The 17,565-nt window shown below is 46.9% G+C and overlaps 1 protein-coding gene across 3 annotated transcripts in view; it reads left to right on the top strand.

Moving 5' to 3' along the window:
* Positions 1–12,480: 12,480 nt before the first annotated feature.
* Positions 12,481–17,565, top strand: part of LOC309567098 (uncharacterized protein) — a 62,591-nt gene continuing 57,506 nt past the window's right edge. For all 3 annotated transcript variants that reach the window (XM_082272427.1, XM_082272426.1, XM_082272425.1), the window contains exon 1: positions 12,481–12,570. The gene's annotated coding sequence lies outside the window, so the exon portion shown is untranslated. The remainder of the gene's footprint in view (positions 12,571–17,565) is intronic.

Here is a 17,565-nt window from a genome sequence, read left to right as displayed (position 1 = left end):
GTGGGGTCAAATTTCACTAACAGTAGGATGGCCTTAAAAGAGCATTAAATACCAGGAGTGCATCACGTACAGAGAGCAGAGTTTTGGGGGTTACGTACATAGTGCAGAGTTCAGGGGTGCGTTACGTACATAGTGCAGAGTTCAGGGGTGCGTTACGTACATAGTGCAGAGTTCAGGAGTGCGTTACGTACATAGTGCAGAGTTCAGGAGTGCGTTACGTACATAGTGCAGAGTTCAGGAGTGCGTTACGTACATAGTGCAGAGTTCAGGAGTGCGTTACGTACATAGTGCAGAGTTCAGGAGTGCGTTACATACATAGTGCAGAGTTCAGGAGTGCGTTACATAGTGCAGAGTTCAGGAGTGCGTTACATACATAGTGCAGAGTTCAGGGGTACGTTACGTACATAGTGCAGAGTTCAGGAGTGCGTTACGTACATAGTGCAGAGTTCAGGGGTGCGTTACATACATAGTGCAGAGTTCAGGGGTGCGTTACATACATAGTGCAGAGTTCAGGGGTGCGTTACGTACATAGTGCAGAGTTCAGGGGTGCGTTACGTACATAGTGCAGAGTTCAGGGGTGCGTTACATACATAGTGCAGAGTTCAGGGGTGTGTTACGTACATAGTGCAGATTTCAGGGGTGCGTTACGTACATAGTGCAGAGTTCAGGGGTGCGTTACGTACATAGTGCAGAGTTCAAAGGTGCGATACATACAGAGTGCAGAGTTCAGCCACCTTCTATAGCTGCTTACCTCTTACCATCCACATCTCACTTTCAGCACTCTTCAGCTCTGATCTCTGCATGCACCCCCCCCCCCTCCACTGCTCCTATCCTCTCTCCCCACTCCTTAAAAGCTCCACCATGTTTTACTTTTGTTGCTGTATTCTCCTGAAGCACCCAACCGGCTCTAGTATCTCTCCATATACTGTAGTTGGCTCCACCTCTCTCACTTATAGGGAAATCAACCAGTGAGGGTATTGGCATCTGCACTGCACCCCGGCACTTGCATCTTCCTTTTACCCATCCTGCACTCAGTGTGAGCCACTGAGGAGCTCAGATATGTAGGAGCTGTTGGGAAACAAGCTGTCACCAAGTCCCACCAAGTTCCACCAAGTCCCAGCTAAAAAAAAAGCCCTGATTTAAAGTGAGATTATGCAACTGTATGCATATATGTGGCAGCATGGTGCAGAACCTTGTGCTGTGCTGGGGGAGCGCCCAATTGGTGCCCCCAGCACTGTCACCATGCTGTCAACTACAGTTCCAGTTCACCTAGTAATGATTGGGAGCTGGTAGGATGCCTCCCAATCATGTGATCACTGGGACAGCCAATCACAGTGGTCGGGAGGCCCATGTCATGAACAAAGGCAAAACTTTTTTTTTTTGGATAGAGGGGAGAGGGATTAGAATGGTTGTTAGTTTTATTTTTTTTTTTCTGTCTGTGAAATAAAAGAAAATCCCAAATGTTGGTGCAATGTTCACTAATACACGAATAGGACTGATCCAAGTGCAGCCACCTGACCTGTCTCAGTGTTTACTGGCAACAAATAGGGTTAATTCTGGTGTGACTGGGCGAGACGTATTTGTGTCACCATTTCCATGATTTCCAAGCTGGTGGGACTTATGATTGGTAGAGCTCTATTTAACTACTTCCCTTCGGGAATATTTTTTTCATTTTTTGTTCACTTTAAAATCTGCATTTTTTGTCTATAAGGCCCCTTTCACACAGGCACCTCTGTGCAGTGGATTCCGCTTGCTCAGCGGTGGTCCTCCCTAAGCAGGCGGATGACAGGTCCTGTCTTGAGAAAGGAGCACGCATGCTTCGATCGTGTGCTGCTGATACCATGCCCACCAGCCTCTCCATTCCCCTTGACAACCGCTATCTGCCACTCCTGCCTACAGACCCTCTCGGGATGGATGCCATGGCGTGACTATACCATATGCTGATTTGATTTCTTCTTTTGTGAATGTAATCACAAATAAATTGATTCTTTTATCATCTGCTACACTTAGAATAGCGCTCCTTTTCTCCTATTTTGTTTCTACAGAGGTACTTCTTCTCTGCCAGCTGGCTGCCTGTCCACATCTGTGACACCTCTAGAATTATATGGACAGTTCTAGCAATATATGGACTCCCTTATTATTGGCATTGTAGTGTATACACCACACATTTTGTACCCAGACCCCCGCTCGTTATCTGTTTGCACTGTGTTTACCGAGCGCCCACACTATTTCCACTGTTTAACCAACTTTCAGCTTGGATTTCGACAGCTCCGAATCCAAAAATGTTGAGAGCCGAGTCCTTCGGGGTTCACAGTCAGCAGAGGAGATTGGGGAACCACCAAAGAAGGGACAGCGTGAGTCCTGTAAACGTGATTGCCCAGATTGCTTTTATATAAAATCACAACTAAACACATGTAAACAAGAAAATGCAGGTTATCGGCTTTCCTCTGTGTGAAGAGAGGAGAGCTAATCAGCGGCATTTTCCCACATGGGAGACCTGCACAGATAATCAGAGCACTGTACATCAGTGCAACCCCAACAGTACCCAGCAGTGAAGCCAGTCAGTGCTGCCTTTTAGTGCCTACCTATCAGTGTCGCCCATCCGTGCCACCTATCAGTGCTGCATATCAGTGCCACCTATCAGTGCTGCATATTACTGCCTTTTCAGGGTTTTTTTTTCCTTATTTTAACAAAAAAAAAAAAAAGGTGACTAAATATCACCAAAAGAAAGCTCTATCTGTCTAAAAAAAATTTCATTTGGGTACAGCGTTGCATGACCGCATAATTGTCATTCAAAGTGCGACAGCGCTAAAAACTCAAAATTGGCCTTGACAGGAAGGCGGTGAAAGTGCCCAGTACTGAAGTTGTTAAGCTATGGTGACTTCTTACCAAATATACAAATATCTCCCAATTAGATTAATAAAGATAATATATTAATATACAAGTATATTTATATATATATATATATATATATATATATATATATATATATATATATCTATATACAAAACCAAATTACTGGTGATTTATACTTCAAACACACTATCAAAGATCATTACCACAATAATGCAGTTACTTTGGAATTTCAAAGGCAAACATAAAAGCAGATATAACAATACAGGAGGAATTAGATCTGCTCTCCCACAGTACACAGAACATGGAAATGCAATTATTTTAGCAAATATGAACTGCTAAATACTTTTTCTTATCAGCAGTATATAGCAGTTTTGTGATTTCTGTCAGTGTCTAGTTAAAGCTTGTAGGAGGAGTTTTCATTCTCCTCTGACTGTCCTATGAGGCTGCATGACTCCTGATCCTCTGACTGGACAGTGCTGATTGGCCCTGTGCCGATCACATGCACCCTCTCAAGAAAGAAAAAAAAAACTAGCAATACACAGCAAACTGAGCATGTGCGCAGTGCCTCCTAGAGCTCTGTATTATCCGGAGATGGATTGGGGCCTGTGGAAGAAGGGGAGGATCAGAGGAGGCAGGATCATACAGTCTTTTTACACAATGCAGAAGAATAACCCCTTAGGTTCCACAATGAGTATAACAAGCATGCTTTACTGCATATACAGATTGATTTTACAGTTGGGAGTTTAGTAACACTAAGACCATAGGTTTGCTGTATTCAACAGGAAAGATAAACAGACAACCAAGTTATACCGACAATAGCAATCAGGTTTCAACACAGATTTGCACCCAATCTCACTATACACAATACAGTTTCAAAGATATAAAATAGATAAATATATGGAAAAATTTAGCAGATTAAGAGTCGGTTCACACTGGGGCGGCACGACTCTGTACTACTTCGGGGGCGACTTGTGCAGTCCCGTTCACCGCGACTTCACATAATGGAAGTCTATGCAAGTCGCTCCGAGGTCGCCCCGAAGTAGTACAGGACCCTTTTTCTAAGTCGGAGCGACTTGTGTCGCTCCTATTAGAACGGGTCCTGTAGCAGTCAATGGACCATGAGGGACCGCGACTTGTCAGGCTGACAAGTCGCTCTAGTGTGAATCGAGTCTAATTCACCTTCCTCAACGTAAACAATAACTTTCATAAAAAACACTTGTAATAAAATATCATTAATAGGATTTTGGAAGGAAGACAAGTTAGTAGCAATACTTTGTCTAGATCTCACCACCTTTTCAAAGATAATGTTCGTAGTATGATTGGATAAGAATGGTGGTTCATCTCAGACAGCAAGAAGAGGCACGTCTTCAGATGTCATCAGTGGTCAGCCTGGTGTGATCAAGAAAGTTTTTCTTTCTCTTTAATTCATTGACGGACACAGCTTCATATCTTCTTGACCCTTGGGTTTATGCTGCCCCCTAGAGGAGTAGGACACTAGGCGGAAAAAAGTTTGACTACGCCTATAGGGCAGTCCCAGGGGGTGTACTCCCACTTCCTGCTATAGGTCTTCAGTTTTTTTTCTGCCTAGTCAGGAGTAAGGACCTAGATTCTTGCTGGGATCTCTGGTCCTATAATTTTTTCCTTTTTAAATGGAATATCTTCCTTCTTAATTATTTTCTGTTCCTGTGAGAACTACAATCAACTGCTGGACTGGGCGACGGACTGGATATCATAGATCCTTACGGTCTCCCCAGTTCGGCCATCGATCGCTCCTCTGATCCCCGCTTAGCAGGTGGATGACAGGTCCTGTCCGCTCCGCTGTGCAGAGTGGACATGGACACAGTCCTGCTCTCTCCTCTATAGAGAAGTGATTGGTGGAGCTCTATTTAACTACTTCCCTTTTGGGAATTTTTTTTGTTTCATTTTTCGTTCAGTTTAAAATCTGCATTTTTTGTCTATAAGGCCACGGATGACACGGACACAGTCCTGCTCTCCTCTATAGGGAAGTCGGATGGAAACGGACTGCCTGTCCATTTCCATCTGATCCAATCCGCCAGATGGATGGAAAATAGGACCACCATCTGTCTGGTTTTTCCAGGCAGGATCAGATTAGATAGCGGCGGGTGTCAACGAACAAGTGTCCGCTGACATCTGCCGCTCTATAGAGGAGACTGCACGGTCCAATCAGGACCGCCTAAAAAACTGACGGGTGGACCTGATCGGATAGCCCGTGTGAAAGAGCCCTAAAAGTACTTTACATTCTGAAAAAGATTTTTTTATTTGACAATATATGGGTAACCGTTATAAAATCTATATTTCTCTTTCGTTCATTGACGGACACAGCTCCTGATCTTCATAACCATTGCGGAATACTGCCCCCTACAGGAGTAGGACACTAGGCAGAAAAAAGTCTGGCTACACCTATGGGCAGTCCCAGGGGGTATACTCCCTCTCTCTCCTAAAGGTACTTAGTTTTTTTTTTCTTCCTGCCTAGTCAGGAGTAAGGACCTAGTTCCTTGCTGGGATCTCTGGTCCTGGCAATTTTTTTCCTTTTAGATAGAAATTTTTTCTCCTGTTTTTTTCCTGTGAGATCTACAATCAACTGCCGGACTGGGCAACGGGCTGGATAATCTAGATCCAGTGGTCACCCCAGTCTGGCCAGCAAGTGCGCGCAGTCCGTAGCTCTGCACTAGGTTGGCCACGACATAGCCCCACTGGACAGGGGTTGGCCAATGAGTAAACGCCTCGCGAGGACGCATAGCCCTGGTCACGACCTGAGTCACAGCAAGCCTCTGGCCCGCAGCACCCCCATTCCAAGATGGTGCGGTGGTCTGCCTGGAGTGATGCCCCCCGGTTCCAAGGTGTGGTGAGCAGTGTCCCCCCCTCTGGTGGTTTTCAGGGTGGACGTGGGCCCCTCACTGGTGGGGGGGGGGCGTCGCCGGCTGCTCAAAGCACGATTTTTTTGGGAGGAATGGTTCTGATGGGACTTCTGCCAGTGCCCCTCCATGCTGCCCAAGTGTACCTGGGGGTCCCGGGAGCCGCGTGGAGCCCCCATTTTGCCGTGGATGGCTGCTGTATATCTCGGTGGCCATGTTTGTGTAGTCTGGCAGCCATTTTCTTGTAGTTTCCCATTGATATGAAGCAGCGGCCATGTTTTTGAAGCCTATGGAGCGATGAATCAGCGGTGGGCCCTAGTGTCAGTTCCTGAATTTTCTCCTTCTTTCTGATCGCCGTCTGGATCCCAATCTGCTTTGTCTGTGATGGCGGCGGTCCTGCAGTCACTAGTGTCCAAGGTAGATATGGCCCTCCAAAATAGGAACGAGCAAAAAGCGTCCCCCGCCTTCACCTGCATCCTCTGTCTCCTCAGATTCTGAGTTTGATTTGGATGGAGTCCATTCACACGGTAGTGGCATCCCATCATCAAAAGGACTTTCTGGCCTCCATCGATATCAAGGACATTTAATCCAGATGTTCTGTTCCCTTTTAATTCAGGTAAACATACAATATGTCTTCACAGTAAACATTTATGATACCTGGAAGTTAGTTTCTCTGGTTGAGGATGCATGAATCCATTGTCTAGGACTCTGTTCTGTACACGAGTGTTTACAGACTAATTTTCTGCCAGTTGGGACAGTTCAGTCCAAGTCTTCCTTTCTCTTGGGAAAAACCCATTATGTCTTAAGCATTTTTCACTGGGTATATATTTTATTTGATAGATGTTATGTATCAATACCATGACAGTACATGGCAGGGACCAAATGTAGAGGTGGTCGGGATTACCTCCCTTTTATGTGCGAGTAAGTAGTCCTGAAGAAGTCAGTTGGCAGATCTGATCCATAAGTGGGCTGACAAAAGAAGCTGCCATGAAAAGAAAATGATGGTAAGTAACTTAATCTTAAGCGCAACAAAACTGGAGTTGAACTTGTAAACTTAAAATGCATAACAGTCCTGCACTGGTGCAGGAGCCGATATTCCTGTGTGGTGAGGCCAGAGTGTTCACTACCAACAAAATTAAATAAACTAAGGCTTGACACAATTCTTGATGGGGTGTTTGTTGAAGCTGCGGTAGGTGTAGCACTTGTTGCAGTCCGGCAATAGCGCATCTTCTCATGTTTCACCAGTGCTGGCCGTTTACCAAGCTTTTTGCTGCACTTCTTACTTACTTCCAGCGTCTCTGCTGGTGAATGACCAGCCTGCATCTAGGCTTGAACTCCTTGCCGCACTCATCGCAGGTAAAGAGCCTTTAACCAGAATGAGATCTCATGTGGATGGAACTATGACTGGTAGTTGTACTGAATCCCACAAATGTCAAAGACTCTCCCACAGTCTTCATGGTCGAAGTCTTCCACGGGTTCACCCTCAATGTGCGTCGTCTGGTGCATCTCTAGGTCCCCCCAGGCTGGGGAAGCAGTCGTCACAGATGTCACACCAGTGCATTTCCTGCAATTCCACCTCCTTCCATTGCTTCCTCTTCTTCATGCTCTCTATAGACTCCATCTCTTTGCTTGGGATGACAAACCTAAGGCTCGACATGTCTCCAGTTTTCCAGGAAAGGTATGGCTTTTGGAAGTTTTCCACTGGCTTTCTCTTGCACGCTCCCCTGGGCTTTGAGGGTAGAGAGCTGCCCTTGTATCATACCAGAGTTCTCCGATCCGTCTGCTGTGTCCACACCTAAGAGGAACAGAACCAAAGAAAATTCCCAGCTCATCTTCCACCGGCTTTCTTTTGCGCATTCTTCTGGGCTTTGAGGGTACAGAGCTGTCAATGTGGGTCATACCCGCAGGGCCGGCCTTAGGGGTGTGCGAGCAGTGCGGCCGCACAGGGCGCCATGGGCAACAAGGGCGCCGTGCGGCCATCACAGCTCGCAGAAGATCAGGAACAGCGGGAAGTAAGCGGCGACCGCGGCCGGGATAGGGTTAACACAGGCCACGGCCGCCGCTTACCTCCCGCTGTGCCTCGGTCACCTCACCTACTGCAGTGCTGTGCTGACAGTCTGAGGCTGAGCTGTGTATCACACACAGCTCAGCCTCCAAACCACCACGGTGACAGATTCCCTCCTCCCTGCAGGGATCGTCAGCTCCTCCTCGCCCCGCCCTCCTACCCCGCCCACACTCCCTGGGGATGGGTGGGCGGGAAGTTTCAAGAAAAAAAAAAAAAAAGCTGCAGAGCAGACAGCGTGAGGTCTCCTTCAAAAAATGTAAGGGGGGTCTCTGATATGGGGGGCTCTGTGTGAGGGGGGCTCTCTGATGTGGGGGGCTGTCTCTGATGTGGGGGGGGGGGTCTGTGATGTAAGGGGGCTTTTTGTGGGGGGGTCTGTGATGTAAGGGGGGCTCTCTGATGTGGGGGGCTCTGATGTAAGGGGGCTTTTTATGGGGTTCTGTGATGTAAGGGGGGCTCTCTGATGTAAGGGGGTCTCTGATGTGAGGTGGGTCTCTGATGTAAGGGGGGCTTTGTGTGGGGGGTCTCTGATGTAAGGGGGGCTTTGTGTGGGGGGTCTCTGATGTAAGGGGGGCTTTGTGTGGGGGGTCTCTGATGTGAGGGGGGTTTTGTGTGGGGAGTGTCTGATGTGTGGGGGGGGTCTCTGATGTAAGGGGGGCTTTGTGTGGGGGGTCTCTGATGTGTGGGGGGGTCTCTGATGTAAGGGGGGCTTTGTGTGGGGGGTCTCTGATGAGAGGGGGCTCTGTGTGTGGGGTCTCTGATGTGAGAGGGGTTTTGTGTGGGGGGGTCTCTAATGTGAGGGGGGATTTGTGTGGGGGGTCTCTAATGTAAGGGGCTCTGTGTGTGGGGTCTCTGATGTGAGGGGGGATTTGTGTGGGGGTCTTTGATGTGAGGGGGGATTTGTGTGGGGGGTCTCTGATGTGAACATCCTTAAAAAGAAAGAACGCACCGATAAGCGCAGCAACACCAAAAGACCCGGAAGACCACGGAAAACAACTGTGGTGGATGACAGAAGAATTTTTTCCTTGGTGAAGAAAACACCCTACACAACAGTTGGCCAGATCAAGAACACTCTCCAGGAGGGAGGTGTATGTGTGTCAGATCAAGATCACTCTCCAGGAGGAAGGTGTATGTGTGCCAAAGTCAACAATCAAGAGAAGACCTCACCAGAGTGAATACAGAGGGTTCACCACAAGATGTAAACCATTGGTGAGCCTCAAAAACAGGAAGGCCAGATTAGAGTTTTCCAAACAACATCTAAAAAAGCCTTCACAGTTCTGGAACAACATCCTATGGACAGATGAGACCAAGATCAACTTGTACCAGAGTGATGGGAAGAGAAGAGTATGGAGAAGGAAAGGAACCGCTCATGATCCAAAGCATACCACCTCATCAGTGAAGCATGGTGGTGGTAGTGTCATGGCATGGGCATGTATGGCTGCCAATGGAACTGGTTCTCTTGTATTTATTGATGATATGACTGCTGACAAAAGCAGCAGGATGAATTCTGAAGTGTTTCGGGCAATATTATCTGCTCATATTCAGCCAAATGCTTCAGAACTGTAAATACCCTCAAATTAAAGCTGAAAGTCTGCAGTTAAAGCACATCTTGTTTGTTTCATTTCAAATCCATTGTGGTGGTGTATAGAGCCAAAAAGATTAGAATTGTGTCGATGTCCCAATATTTATGGACCTGACTGTATATTGTAATTTCTGGTAACATTCGTATTGAAAACTTAGGTTTTGCACCACCGCGGACTAAAGCCAAGTGATCAGTCACTGTGAAGCCCGCCCCTGTGTTTTTTTTTCCTCTGTGAATGAACGAGAGAGATACATCGTAGCTCTCCTCTCTCTCCTTGCAGAGAAAATAATAATAAAAAAATCAAATACAAAAAATTCCTTGTTTAAGGTTTGATCTACTGTGGGTCAGTGCCAGGGTTAGTGTTTGGGTAAAGGTCAGAGTCAAAGATCAAGGTCAGGGTCGGTTTTTTTTTTTTTTAATATAATTTTTTTTTTTTTAATATAATTTTGTTTTTTATATAAATTTTTTTTTATATTATATTAGTATCAGTGTGTTTAAGGTAGGATAAAAAAAAAAGAAGCAAAGTGGACGCTATTAACTATTTAATTTAGGTTGTTCTTTGGAGGAAGGTTATGGTAGTAGCAAGAGGTATACAGCTAAATTAACCACTTGCCGGCTGCCGACAGTAATCCTACTGCGGCAGTGCGGCTCCCCTGGGTCCAGCGACGTAAACCTACCTCGCTGGACTCCTAGCGGTCCCGGCAGCGCGCGTGCGCCGCCAGAAGGCTCGCTCCTGCTGTGTTTAGACACAGCGGGAGTCGGGCCAGAGGAGGAGAGGCGGCGATCGCTGCCTTTCTTCCCCGATTGTTGGGGAAAGTGTGAGAAGACCCGCCTGCTTATGTAAACAAAGCAGGCGGATCTTCTCTGTGACAGACAGGGAGAGATCACAGGATTCATAGCTGAACCTGCGATCTCTGTCTGTGTCACACAACCCCCACCCCCACACGTCAGTAAGCATGAGGCATACATTTAACCCTTTGATCACCCATAGGGTTGACCCCTTCCCCGCCAGTATCATTATTACAGTAACGGTGCATATTTTTTAGCACTGATTACTGTAGTAATGTCACTGGTCCCTCCAAAAGTGTCAAAAATGTCAGTTAGGGGTCCGATCTGTCGACCGCAATGTCGCAGTCCCGCAAAAAATCGCAGATTGCCGCCATTACTAGTAAAAAAAAATAAAAATGATATAAATCTTTCCTATAGTTAGTAAATGCAATAACTTTTGCGCAAACCAATCAAAATACGCTTATTGCGATTTTTTTTTAGCAAAAATATGTAGCAGAAAACCAATTGGCCTAAAATGTAAAAAAATTTTGATTTTTAATTTTTTTTTTTTGGGAATGTTATATAGCAGAATGTGAAATTTTTTTTTTTGTCGCTCTTTTTTTGTTTTATAGCGCAAAAAATAAAAATCGCACAGGTGATCAAATACCACCAAAGGAAAGCTCTGTGGGGAAAAAAGGACGTCAATTTAATTTGGGTTCAGCGTCGCACGACCGCGCAATTGTCCGTTAAAATAACGCAGTGCCGAATCGCAAAATAGGGCCTGGTCATTGAGCAGCAAAATCCTCCGGTCTTAAGCCTCGTACACACGCAAAGAATTTCCGCCAACCGGTCGTCCGTCTTTTGTCCAGAGTTGTGTTTTGTTGGTTGGAATGTGCTCTAGACTGCACACGAATTTTCCCGCACGACAAAATTCTATTTCAGAAGTGATGTCATGTGTTGGATTGCTTTCTTTGTGTTTTTTCTTCTCTGAGCATGCCCAGTCTTGCTCATCAGATTTTGCCCTGTCGAAATCTGTACTGACTGCACGAAAATCGGCCGTGTTTTGACGGAGGACAAAAATTTTATAGTCTGCACACCAGAATTTTTTCGGCCGAAAAGTCGGAGTCGGTTGTCGGAAGCATCATACTAACAAGCCGAAAATCGGCAGATCGGTCGTCGGACGAAAATTCCCGACCGAATTTCGACTCGTGTGTACGGGGCTTTAAAGTGGTTAACCACTTGCCGACCAGTCACGTTGACTGTACTGCGGCAAAGTGGTTCGATTCTGTCCAGCGCTGTAGACCTACGTCGCTGGACCCCTCCCCTCGTGGGCGGCGCGCGCGCACCGCTGGAGGCTCGCTCCCGCTGTAGTCAGTCACAGCGGGAGTCGGGCCAGGGGAGGATCGTCGGGGATCGAGTGTGGAGATCCGCCCGCTTGTGTAAAGAGAGCGGGCGGATCTCCTAAGTGACAGGCAGGGTCAGATTGCAGGGTTCAGCATAGCTGAACCTGCGATCTGTCCCTGTGTCATTCAGTCACCTCCCCCCACACACGTTAGTAAGCACCAGGCACACTTAACCCCTTGATCACCAATAAAAATTAACCCCTTCCCTGCCAGTGTAATTTTTACAGTAACAGTGCATATGTATAGCACTGATTACTGTAGTAATGTCACTGGTACCCCCAAAAGTGTCAAAAATGTCAGTCAAGGGTCCGATCTGTCCACCCCAATGTCGCAGTCCCGCAAAAAAAAATCGCAGATCGCTGCCATTACTCGTTAAAAAAAACCCACCAAAAATGACAGAAATCTTTCCCTTAGTTAGTAAACGCATTAACTTTTGCGCAAACCAATCAAAATACGCTTATTGCGATTTTTTTTCTACCAAAAATAGGTAGCAGAAAACAAATTGGCCTAAAATGTTAAAAAAAAAATTAATTTTTAAATTTTTTGGGGGGGAATTTCATATAAAAAATGTGAAAAATATTGTTATTTTTTCAAAATTGTCGCTCTTTTTTTTGATAATAGCGCATAAAGTAAAAATTGCACAGGTGATCAAATACCAATCAAAAGAAAGCTCTGTTTGTGGGAAAAAAAAGAAAGTAAAGTTTGTTTGGGTACGGCGTTGCATGACCGCACAATTGTCAGTTAAAGTCACACAGTGCCGAATTGCAAAAAGTGGCCTGGACGTAAGACAGCAAAATCTTCCGGTGGTAAAGTGGTTAAATGCCTAACCTGGAAATTTATCTTTTAGAAAAGAATTGCAATCCATCCATGCTAACGGATTGAAAGACTGCACTTCCCAGAATCCCGCGTGATGAAAGTAGGAAGTGATGCGGGTTGTCATCTCCCAGCCAGTTGGAACCTCTGTTGTCTCTCCAGATTGAACTTCCTGTGTGTGGGGGACTGAGGATCTGCTGCAACAATCAGGTATCATCTATCAGACCAGTGACATTCATTGTGTTGTACCAGCCTGTGTGTGAGTGTGTCTGCGTTCTGTACCATCAGCTCAGGGCACTACAAGTCTCAGCATGGCCTGCTGCACACAAGGCTGACACTTATTCCAGGGTTGGGTTGTCTTTGGGGTGGGGGGGGGGGCTGTGGAACTACAACTCCCATCATCATCAGTCTGCTGTGTACACCATGGGCTTGTGGCTCAACAAAGAACTACAACTACCAGCCATCCCTGCTAAGTGTAGTTAGCTTGCTGTAGAGCTACAACTTCCAGCATGCCTTTGCCTGCGATTCCTTACTGCTGTGGTACTACATATCCCAGCATGCTTCCTTTTTTTTTTTTTAATTCATACATGCTTTCTATGGTTCAGCAAATGTACATTGCATGCACCAAACATGCAGCCATCACATACAGATACGGGTGGAAGTGTACATTCACCTTTCTAATGCAGAATACCCACTTCTGGACCGGAAGGATTTGCCCCCTTAATGACCAGGCCATATTTTGCGATTCGGCACTGCGTTACTTTAACAGACAATTGCGCGGTCGTGCAAAAATAAAATTGATGTCCTTTTCTTCCCACAAACAGATCTTTCTTTTGGTGGTATTTGATCACCTGTGCGATTTTTGTTTTTTGCGCTATAAACAAAAAAAGAGAGCGACAACTCTAAAAAATATATAATTTTCACAATCTGCTATATAACATTCCCAAAAACATTCTGCTATATAACATTCCCCAAAAAAAAAAAAATGTAAAAATCCAAATTTTTAATCATTTTAGGCCAATTTTTTTTCTGCTACATATTTTTGGTAAAAAAAAATGCAATAAGCGTATTTTGATTGGTTTGCGCAAAAGTTATCGTGCCTACTAACTACGGGAAAGATTTATGTAGTTTTTATTGTTTTTTTTTTTTACTATTAATGGCGGCGATCTGCGATTTTTATCGGGACTGCGACATTGCGGCGGACAGATCGGACCGCTTACTGACATTTTTGACACTTTTGGGTGGACCAGTGACATTACTAAAGTAATCAGTGCTAAAAATATGCACTGTTACTGTAATAATGACACTGGCAGGGAAGGGGTTAACACTGAGGGTGATCAAGGGGTTAAATGTGAGCCTAGGGGGGTGATTCTAACTGTAAGGGGGTGTGGCTTGTGAAATGACCACAGAAACATGTGATCCTATATAGAAGGATCACAGGCGCTCTGTGATCATTGCAGGGAGAAGAACGGTCAGATGTGTTTACAACAGCCGACCGTTCTCTCTCAGCGAGGAGCGATCGCGGGTGTCAGACGGCAATCGAAGCTTTCGGCCCGGTGCATCGAAGCCCCTCCTGCCGAGTGGTGGAGGGAGCACGCCGCCAGTGGCGTGCGCTCGCCCCCTAGCTGCAGGCGCGTGACTGACGTATACCTACGTCGGGAGGACATCCATGTATGCCCTCTCGGCAAAGTAAGCCCGCACTGTAGCCGTCCTTTGGCTTAAGCTTGGGCAGGAAGGAGTTAAAGCAGTAATAAACCAAAAATGTATTATATTGCAGCTTACCGATCATTAGATGTGGCGGCTGCATTAGTTTTCTTTTCTTTGGCTTTTTTCTCCCTATTGATTTCACCTGGTGATCTGGCCAATAACACACCTTCAATATTAGTGAGACGCAACTCTGGATGAAGGAGCACATGAGGCACAGAAGACAGCAGCATTGTCAGTCTGGAGGGAGGGGAGTGTTAAGCCCCGTACACACGTACCGATCGTCGGCCGAACGATCGGCCGTCTTTTGTCCAGGGCTGTCGTGTCTGTTTAAAACTGCAAAAGACTGCACACGAATTTTGTCGGCCAACAACAGCCGACTGCAGAAGTGATGTCATGTGATGGTTAACTTTCCTTGTCTTTTTTCTTTTCTGAGCATGCCCAGTCTTGCAAATCTGCTGTCTGTCGGCCGAATTCTGTACTGACTGGCGAACAATCAGCCGTTCTGGTGTCGGCATGCAAAAATTTTAATGCTTGCACGACAGATTCTGTTCGGCCGAAAGTGCGCTGTCGGCTGTCGGAAGCATCATACTAACAAGCCGAAAATCGGCCGATCGGTCGCTGGCCGAATCTTTTGGGCCGACAATCTGCACGTGTGTACGGGCCTTTAGATGTACTTGCAGATTTGGATACACTAACAAATTGAAGCCAAACTCCAGCTCACACGTTTTAATCCGTCACAGCAACCAGTTTTTTTTTTCCCTTTCATGATAAAGGTTTTACACGATTAAATAAAAGCTGATCTTTGTAAGCACAACCGCCAGTGTTAATTGGTTTGTCCCATCCATGTAAACTGATACATACATCTGGAGAGCTTGTGCTGTAAAAAAATAACTGGCTGGATCACTAAATGAAAATAGAAGAAAGAGAGTGTAAAAAAGAAAAGGAATGCAGCCATCACATCTAAGAATTGCTAAGCTACAATATAATAAATGTAACTGCTTTACGGCTCCGTTCACACATTTGAGGTCGTGGGCCGAGATTCTGCCCGCAATCCCGAATCATTGGAAATCGCGGGACGACCGTGCGATTCCCGTGACTTGCAATGGCACCCCAAACGCGGTGCAATTTTGCCGCGATTGTTGTCCGACGAATCGCGGTAAAATTGCGCAAACAGAATCGTGGGACGCCTATCGCCCAATGAAAAAGTACAAGAACTTATTTTCGGTGACAGGCGTCCCGTGATTCTGTTTGCGGGATTTTACCGCGATTCGTCGGGGCGACAATCGCGTCAACGTGCTTCGAATGCTTCAAATATCTTCATCAGGAGCACACATGAACAGTATCCATATAAAGAAACCTAAAATCTAAACTTTCCGTACAGATTACTGGAGTGGAAATTCTCAATTTCAGAAGGGAAAATCCGAGGGACACGGTGGTGTGGTGTATTTGGGTTTTGTGCTGCCCCAGGCAAGACTATAATTAAGTATAATTAAGTGCCCCCCCATGTACATTTTCCCCACTCCTTGTGACTCCCTCCAAAATTGAAGGACTACAAGTCCCAGCATGAACCCCTGAGATCTCATCAGAGGGGGGGCGAGAGGGGGTGGGAGAGAGAGGAGGGGTGGGTGAGGAAGAAAGAGAGAGGGGGGATAAGAGAGAGAGGGGGGGTGGATGAGGGAGGGAGGGAGAGAGAGAGGGGTGGGTGAGGGAGAGAGAGAGGGGTGGGTGAGGGAAGGAGAGAGAGGGGGGGGGTGGATGAGGGAGAGAGAGAGGGGGGGTGGGTGAGGGAAGGAGAGAGAGGGGGGATAAGAGAGAGAGGGGGGGTGGATGAGGGAGAGAGAGAGGGGGTGGGTGAGGGAAGGAGAGAGAGGGGGGGTGGATGAGGGAGAGAGAGAAAGGGGGGGTGGATGAGGGAGAGAGAGAAAGGGGGGTGGGTGAGGGAGAGAGAGAGGGGTGGGTGAGGGAAGGAGAGAGAGGGGGGGTGGATGAGGGAGAGAGAGAAAGGGGGGTGGGTGAGGGAGAGAGAGAGAGGGGTGGGTGAGGGAAGGAGAGAGAGGGGGGGTGGATGAGGGAGAGAGAGAGGGGGGGGTGGGTGAGGGAAGGAGAGAGAGGGGGGATAAGAGAGAGAGGGGGGGTGGATGAGGGAGAGAGAGAGAGGGGGTGGGTGGGTGAGGGAAGGAGAGAGAGGGGGGGTGGATGAGGGAGAGAGAGAGAGAGAGAAAGGGGGGGTGGGTGAGGGAGAGAGAGAGAGAGGGGTGGGTGAGGGAGGGAGACAGAGAGGGGGGGTAAAAGAGACGGACGTGAGAGAGAGAGGGGGGGAATCAAAGAGAGAGAAAGGGGGATGAGAGAGATAGAGGAGGATGAGAGATATATATATTTATAGAAAAAGAGGGGGGGTGAGTGAGAGAGAGAGGGGGGTGAGAGAGGCGGCTCTAGCAACCAGTGGCCAATAGAGTCTCAGGTGGAGGGGGTGGATTTTTTTGCTGCCCCCCTGCAAAGTGCCACCCTAGGCCTTGGCTTTGTTGGCCTAGGCCAAAATACAGCACTGGAGGGACATGGAAGATAATAGTCCAAAAAATTTGACGATTCTCCAGAATAATCCTTTTCATTTTTACAGCAAAAGTAAGAAGCTTCAGAGGCAGGGAACAATATATTTGTAGTGGTGATCAACCAATATCGTTTTTTTATTACCGATACTGATATTTTCGTCATCGGATATCTGTATTGGCCGATATTTTCTGACATTTTAAAACATTTTTTATTTTTATTTTTCACAGGTATTCTTGTGGAGGGATCTGGGGGTCTAAAAGACCTCAAACTCCTCCTCTGCACTTAAAAGCATTCAAAACGCCAATTTTGGCTGTTTTGAATGCGGACATTTTTTTTAATTTGGTGCTGAGTACCCGGAAGTGATGTCATGACATCACATCCGGGTTTTTACATGGAGCCAAATGCGGCTTTGATCGGGTCTTCCCTTCGACGGCCGTGCAGGTAGGATGCCCGGGTCTCCCAGGTGGGACGGGAGACCCGGGCAAGCTGCGGAAGGTGGCAGGAGGGGGGGTGGGGGGCGTTCCCTCCTGCTTCTTGTAATGACAGCCGAGCGGCTCCTCAGCCGCATCGGCTGTCATTACAAGACAGCCGACCTTCAGCTATGGACGCCGGTACCGGGGTGATGCCTCTAGCTGCAGACATTACTCCGGTACAAGCACTTTCCTGAAATATCGGAAACCTCAGGGGCCGATTCCGGTATATCGGGGGAAAGTGCATATCGGCATTGCCGATAATCGGTCGGTCCCTAATTTGTAGCACTGTCCCCGCAGGGCCTGCTGAATAGGGACTTGACGGGCTCCCCTGATTACCAGCATACAGTTACCTTGAGATATAGTCCATGAATCCCTCCTTGCTCCTGATGGCTCATCACACAAATAAACAGTCTGTGGGGGGGGGGGGGGGGGTTGGTGTTTATTTGGAATTGGGTTCCAAATAAACTTTGTGAAC

Source organism: Pelophylax lessonae (assembly GCF_965119305.1).
Source record: "Pelophylax lessonae genome assembly, chromosome: 11".
Lineage (NCBI taxonomy): Eukaryota > Metazoa > Chordata > Amphibia > Anura > Ranidae > Pelophylax > Pelophylax lessonae.
The sequence above is the reverse complement of the archived record's forward strand: the minus strand, read 5'-3'. Positions and strand labels throughout refer to the sequence as shown.